Source organism: Abrus precatorius, unplaced genomic scaffold (genome assembly GCF_003935025.1).
Source record: "Abrus precatorius isolate BTA unplaced genomic scaffold, Abrus_2018 Scaffold11, whole genome shotgun sequence".
Lineage (NCBI taxonomy): Eukaryota > Viridiplantae > Streptophyta > Magnoliopsida > Fabales > Fabaceae > Abrus > Abrus precatorius.
In genome coordinates, this window is record NW_020874303.1 from 9,857,966 (window position 1) to 9,866,251 (window position 8,286).

The following is an 8,286-nucleotide window of genomic DNA, read 5'->3' on the forward strand; positions in this document are numbered from 1 at the left end:
TTGGTTTTGCTAAAGAACTCGTGTTTTCATGCTTTGGTGTCTTGAAACTTTGGAAATAGAAGAAAAGGGGGCTTGTATGAATTTGAAGAGATAATTGTACAAAGTGAAATGCCTAAACTTTACTTGATTTTCTCGGTTTTGATCTTGGAAAGGCACTAGAAATCTAAACTTTGCTTTGCATGCCTTGATTTTGTAAGAAAACTAAATGAAAGTGAAAAATAGTACCTTTTAGCTTCGAGATGGTTGAATATGTGTAGGGCTATATCTGGTTGATTGAATAGAACTTTCCTACAAGTTTGACTGATTGACATTGTGTGAACCTTGATGTGTGTTTCAGTTTTTACAATTGATGTTGTGCTGGAAAATCTGAATTTTTAATATGCATGTGATGTGTTTGGAATATGTGAATGGATATGATCCTTTGAACTGTTCATTTTTAGTTTTCGTGACTTGAAAACCGTGTGGAATTATGCTTAAATCTCTTGGTGTTCTTTGCTAAAATTTGAGATGATGGTTGAGTAAATGGGTGGATGTGTTGATATTCATAGTGTGAATGTGCTTTGAAAGGCTAGTGGAAAGTGTAATGCCCTGAATTTTTGTAATATTAATTATTGTATTTATATAAATCTAAATGCATATGTGTGTGTGTGTTGACTTACTTGATAATGATGTTTATGTGTATTAAGTATATGGATGTGTGTATTATGTGTATGCATGACTGGAAAGGACTGAAATGAGCTAAGTGCCTAAGTGCAGGGAGTAATTCTGGGCCGTTCTAGCTGTAGCGAGAGAATTCTCGTTGTAGCGAAAGGGCCCTGGGAGGAAGGACTAAAACTGTCATCTTCTTGCTGTAGCGAGAGACGTCTCACTGTAGCGACAAAGCGACAATTTGTGGTACATTTCTGGGTGCAGTCTCGCTGTAGCAAGAGGGTCTTGCTGTAGCGAGATTATGCAGAAACTAGGGTGCAATTTCGTCTGATATTTTCGCTACAGTGTGAGGACGTGTCGTTGTAGCGAGAGTGTCGCGACTAGGAAAGGATTTAAAGGGAGTTAGGGTTCGGGGAGGGTTATTTCTCCCTCTCCCTTTGATCCTTTCATTCCCAAACCCTTTTCTACGGATTATATTGCCTCCAAAGAAGTTTGAAAGCTTGATTGAAGGTTGAATCCGTGTGGGGAACGCTTGGAGGTGAGTTTTAATGGTTAGGGTTTCGTTTCTTATCTCCTTTTCTCTATTTTTGGGTTTCCTTGGGTTCTCATGGAGTTCTTCCATGTGTTTTAGGCCGCAATCTGTGTAGGGAGCACATCCCTGGTCGAATCCGAGTGTGGGTCTTCAATCCAAGGTAAGATGGGACTCTATCCTACTCTTTTGTGCATGAATTGTTGATATTCTGCTGAATATTGTGTTGTGGCTGAGTTAGTGGGTAGGAAATTGCTGAGAAATGTAATGTGGGCCAAGTGCCGTGATATGTGAACATTATGTGTGTTGATCTGAAATTGATGGATTTGGATTATATGTAAATAGTGTGTGATAGAATAAGTATGGGCACTTGTGCCGTATATTTGAATGAATATTATGAAAATGTGGACCTAAGGGCCGTGTAAAATGAACGATAATTGTAGGTTGCGTGTCGTGTGCTGTGAATTGAATATAGGTTGTGTGCCGTGTGCAAGCATGAATATTGCGTGCGTGAATGAAATATATGTGAATGGGGCGTGTAGCGCTGTTGTAATGTGCTGTGAATGGTTCAGCGATACACTGGGGGGTGTGGAAGATGAGGACGGTAGAAATACCTTGGGGAGGAGAGAGTGGTGGTCACACCGACTGTGGAATGCGTGCATCAAGGGTCACACACTTTCTTTTTGACTAGACCTCTGACTATTACCTTTGCTGAGCGACCCATGACTGCCCACGTGGTATCTGTGAGGCAGGGATAACCGCGATCATTCATGGTATAAATTTGTGATCACAGTGCCACAGTGAGCATGGCTGGCATGCGTATGCACGGGTTTATAAATTGTACTTATGAATGTAAAGTGTTGCCAATGTTGTGAGTGCATCGGTATAAAATTGACATGAGTTGTGTGATAATGCTGCCTGTGACTGTATTTGCTTAATGTATTGGTAATGTGCTGGAGGTGAGACTTTATGCTAACTGTGTGCTTTTGGATAATGTAGAGTACTCACCCTTACATTCATTTTCAGGTAATCAAGACGATCAGCACCGAACTCAGTGAAGGGGTGGATGGAACTACTATAGAACTTAGGATATTATTTTGGAAAACTGTTGTATTTGAATAAGTTCTGTGGCACGTGTTTGATATAATTTGTAACCCTTTTCTCTATTTGAAATGGTTGATGAAACTTGAATTGAAAATGAAAATTTTATTATTTCAAAAATTTGTGAAATTTCTTATTTATTGAAATTAAATTTAAGGTGTTACAGAAAGTGAGTCACATGCATCATTCATTTGAAACATAAGGGCTGTTTGAGAAATGAATGGTAAACAAAGTGTTTTTGTTGATTTGATGGATATGCTTGTGTATGTAGACCATGAGAGTGTGAAAAGATTTTGATAGAGTCTAAGTCTGAACAACTATCCTTGGTGGAGAGTGAAAAATCGAGAGGTAAAACCATGTGAGTTTGGGAATTAATTCACTTACTTAAGGATAATATGATGGTTTGGAATGGTTTATGGCTTGATGAGAAAGTTAAAATACTAAGGATTAAAGTGGGATAGCAAGATCACATGATGTTTAAGTAATTGGAATAAATTAAGTTAAAGGGATTAAACATTTTAAGGATGTAAGTGTTGGAGTAGGTTTATGATCTAATAAAAGTGAGTGAGATCTTGAGGTATAAAAGGGATGAGAAAGTAAAGGTTTAGTTTATTGAGAGTGAGTTCATCAGTAGGATTTTGATATGGTTGTTTTGAAAGGTTTAGTTTATTAAGATTAAAATTGCTACTGGGATTCTACGTGGCTAATTTCAAGGGTTTAATTTACTAAGATTAAAATTGATAATGAGATCTCAAGTAGTTATTTTCAAAGGTTTAGTTTACTAAGAATGAAACTGATAATAAGATTTCAAGTGGTTGATTTGAGAGTTAGTTTACTAAGAGTGAAACTTGTGATGAGATTTCAAGTGATTTGATTTGAAAGGTTTGATTGGTTGAGAGTGAAGTTGTTGATGAGATTACAAGTAGTTTGATTTGAATATTGTTCACCGAGGTGCTGCACTTGACTTAATGAAATTATGATATAATAAGAAACAAGAATATGTTTTGAATCCATGAATAAGTTGGACATCTATATCTATGATAATGAGAAATGATAATGTGTGAGTCCATGAATGAGATGGACGATTATACTTGTGATAATGAAAAATGATAATGTATTTGAGTCCATGTTTAAGATGGACGACTGAATTTGTAAAATGTTGATGAACTGGTGAAATTTGACTATGATGAAAGCCGAAAACTGGGCTATTGATATCGACCACATGGAGTTTGCCATGATGGGAACCCTATATGGCTATTTTTGTATCTGTGTATTTAGCCGTGAGATGGCTATGTTAAAATGAGAAAACTTGTGAAAGAAAATTATAAGCTTTACGACATGCATCATACTTTTACAAGTGATAAGGCATTGGCAGTGCACAGCTGATGGTGTGCAAGTTCAGGTCCCATGTAGACCTACAAGGGGTGGTAAAAGGGGAAAAATCGACCTAGGGGGCGCAGTCTAGCTCACTGTGGCTGGGTCATGACCATGCAAACCTTTGCCAAACCTGACAAGAACCACACATTCAATGGTCGTTGAGGTCCATTCCCGAAACTGATGGGCGTATGCGTCTAATTTAATACTGATGGCCATATGCTTCCGATTGATCATTGATCATGATATATCTATATTTCTATCTATGCTTTCGTAGGGAATGGTGTCCTTCGATTGCCTTGTTGATTCTGATGGTTGTTGATTCTGGTGGTTGATGACTTGATGATGTTGGTGATGGGATCCCCATGCATCATTTGCATACTTTTGAAACATGAGAGACTATATGGGTGAGGTTGAACTTGCATTCATGCATCATATACATTACTACTAGGTATTGTTAATTGAGTCTAAATTTGGTGCTGAGTATGACTGTCATTTTTCCTCTAATATCTTACTAAGTACTTAATGATGCGTGCTGATTGTTGAAATTGTTTGTGATTGTGACACCACCTTCCTTGGGGTATGGCTGATTGGATGATTGTTTATGTGTAGAGAACTCACCCCTTTGATTTGTCTTATGTCGTGCTATTTCTCTTGTGTATATATATACAGATGGACAGGAATAAGGTGAAGGCATGGAACCTACCTTCTGAGGAGGATATTTGCTACTTATTAACCCCCTCCCGCTGCTGAATGGATTGAGGAGAACGATGGAGATCTTGCTTCTACTTTTATTCCTTCTTTCCCTACTTCTTCTGAGGAGTTTGATCCTATAGAGGATTATTCTCCTTACGATTGATGTGATGATTTTATATGTTTATATTATTAGGGGAACTGCTCTTAGGGAGTCTGGTTATGCTAGAATATGTACTTGGGTAATGTTATTATTTTAAGTTGTGTTAAAGTATTATGACTATTTCCCTGATGGATCAACTGATATTTATAATATATGGAGGCATTTTCAGATTATGAAATTGTGATTAATCTTGCTAGTGATGAGATGTGGGAATAATGTTCTATCTATGAAATGACAAATGTTGAAATACAATATGTATGTTAACTCTCTCTTTCAAAAAGAAAAAAAAAAAGAATATATATACTTATGTACTTACACTTGTATTTGCTTGGAAAAAAAATGATATTAGATTTTGGTGTTTTTCTGAGTTGCTATAATATAAAAATGGTATCAGAGATTTAGTACTAGAAGGGTCGTTATATAACTCCTGACCATTACCTTTGCTAAGGGACTGTTTATTGCATGCGTTGTTTCCATATTGCATTGGGCCATCCAGCGACTATTTACATAAACGTGTAAGACCTCGAGATAGAGACATCAGATAACTGTGGCCACAAGGCGCAGTGAGCGCAAATAATGAAAAAAAATTATGAATCTATGGAATGTAATATGTGTTTATGTGTTGAGATAAAAACTTACTTTATGTGATACTGTAATATGCAATACCATGATGTTTTCTTTAATTGTAATAAGATATGTGTTATGATGAATATGTGTTATGTATAAGTGGTAGGGTAGAGACTCACCCTTACAAAACATTTTCAGAAAACTGGGATGAGTAGTACCAAGCTCACAGTGCATAGATGGATGAGAACTGCTATAAGACTTAGTTATTTTGAGATATGTAATGGATATTTTCAGTTTTATAGCATTCTTTTGAAACAGTCGTAAAACTACTATTTTCTTTGTTACAGATGAAATTTTAGAATCTTTGTTCTCTAAAGTATTTATGAATCAATAAAATTTTACTCTATGAACCTTATATCATTTCATTGTTTCTTTCTTATTATAGAGTTTTTGAAAGAAATTTACTATCATTTTAATTTTTATGAATTTCATCATATATTGAGAAAAGAAATATAAGGCGTTACACTGAATCTTAAACTCCTAGAAGGCTTTACTACCAGTGGGGAACTACTCCCTAAAAAGAGCTCTTATGAACTCGACTCCCACTCGCTAAGCAAATGTTCTAAATCTAGCTATCTGAAAGCATGATAAGCCAACTATGCTGACATATGTAGGAATTAAATCGATCAATGATATTCATTAATAGCAAAACTAATATTTAATTTTGACCTATTTGAATCCACCCGCTAAACTCGCAACTAATTTAACCCATTACCCGCTAAACCCGAGAAAAGATTCAGACAGAAGTTGTCTCAAATATTTTTTTTTCAATTTGATTCCTTCATTTTTAAATTTTGGAGTCTAAACCGCTCAAATCCATCTGTTACCTAGCCCTAGTTTTACATAATAAAAATTTACTACAACTTTTAATTGGATTCTTTTACATGCCATTTCTATAAATTAATTAGGATGAGTCAAATAGAATTAAAATAAAATGAGTTTATATTGGTTAATAAAAAACAAAATGCTAATAATATACTATTTGTAATTTTGTTATCATGTTTATTTATTATTTTATAAAGTTTATGTAAGTCTAATTAAATAATACATAGTCAATTTTTAATAAACAAACATGAAATTTAACTAAAATATATGTCAACTCTCTAAAATAAGGAAGATATATTTTACAGAATAAAATGCATTTATATATATTAATTAAAAATTTAATGATTGCGATTTCAATAATTTTACAATTTATTTTATATATGTGTGTATTTTACTATAATCTTAATTATTAATTAGGCTCAATTACATTTTTGTCCCCAAATTTTTATGCTTGTTTGATTTTAATCTATTTTTTAATTGCATGATTTTAGTCCTTTTATTTTTCTAATTAAGCAAATTTTGTCCATTAATTAAGTTGTTATCCAATTTTTAATAGTTAATTTATAATCTTTTTTTCTCCTCGTTTCTTTTTCCTTTTCTTTGGTTGGAAATCTACCATGCAAAGTGAAAAAAAAAACTCAAAAACATATTTCTTTTAACAGTTTTATCAAACAAACCATGAAACTAAGTAACATTGTCTGACATCCTTCCTATCTTTGAAGACATTTTTTATTGTAGGAAGACATAAATTGTAAAGAGATAAAAAAAAATGAAATGAAATATTTACATATCAATCTAGTTGACTTATGATTTAGAAGGCTAGTTAATAGTAAAAAAAAAAAAAAAAGTTTCTTTTGTCTCTCTACAATTCATATCTCTTTTTTAGTAATAGGTCATGGATAGATAGAGAGAATGATTGAAATTGTTGTTTACCTTAATGACTTCTTTAATGAGATTATTAAAGGAAGGAAGAAGTTTTCAAACTTCTTATGACAAAGTTTTAGTAGCAAGAAGAAAAAAACATATATATCAACAATTAAAAATTAGATAACAATTTAACATATAAAAAAAAATACTTAAGTAAGAAAATAAAGAGACTAAAATTGTATAAATTCAAAATTGAAAGCTAATATTGAACAAGTATAAAAATTAGAAAGAAAAAAAGTAAACTAAGCTATTAATTATTTAAATGAGAAATATAATTTATAATTTAAAATATATTTTTTTATTTTAGAGAAGTTAAATATTTAAAAGAAAGTATTTAAGAGTATATTGATAATAAATTTAAAGAAGTACAAGTGAATAAGTTTAGTTAATATATTAGTCTTAGTATAGGTATTTTAAAAGTGCTAATTAAAGAGTATTTAATATTTTTGATTATTGAATAAAGTGCTAAATTATTTGTATATTTTTAACATCGTAAATTTGTTTAATAAAATACCGCTTTTATATTTATTTTTATAAATAATGTCTTAAAAATCTATTTATGTTATCTTTATCAATTGCATGGTACATACGCATTAATTTTTTAAAATTTAAATAGAATAATCTTAAAAGATATTAAAACACTTAAAAATGTTATTATGTAGTATATATTTACGAATCTTGTTAATTAATATTAAATTTGAAGATACTGATTAAAGAATCAATCAATAATTTTATTAAAAATATGTTTTAAGATATATAAAAAATTATGATAATATAATATATATTTTATTTTTCAAATAAAATTCTAAAGTAGCATGGCTAACTTACAATAAATATATATATATATATATATATATATATATATATATATATATATATAGTTCAAATTAAGTAGAATTTTAGACAAAGTATTGATAGGAGTAAAAAATACAAAGAGTGTTAGATTGGCTGGTTTTTAACTTATTTAGCCTAAATCATAACCTCTTTTTTTGACTGGAGGAGACTCTTTGGGATTATTAGCTGGAATCTCTAGAAGGATATAAATGCCTTGGTTTTTCAGAACAGTTCCTTGGACCCTAATAATTTGCACCATAGAATTCTTTCTGATTTTAATTCTATATTTTCTCATGACAGGAATACTCTCAGCTGTTTGCAAAGGCAGGTCTCTTATCAGCCTATGGTGAATTGGACGCCTCCTCCTGAAGGAAAAATTATAATCTAATTCTTAATATGACAAGTGACAAAGAAATACTATAATGAGATCAATGTTAGAATTATCCAGAACAGTTGAAGTTGATGAGTCCATGACTGAGTGCTTTCTATGATTGATGAAAGAGACACAAAACAGAGAGAGAAAACTCCTCCTATCACCCTTTCAGATCTTTCACGTAAGCTGTCT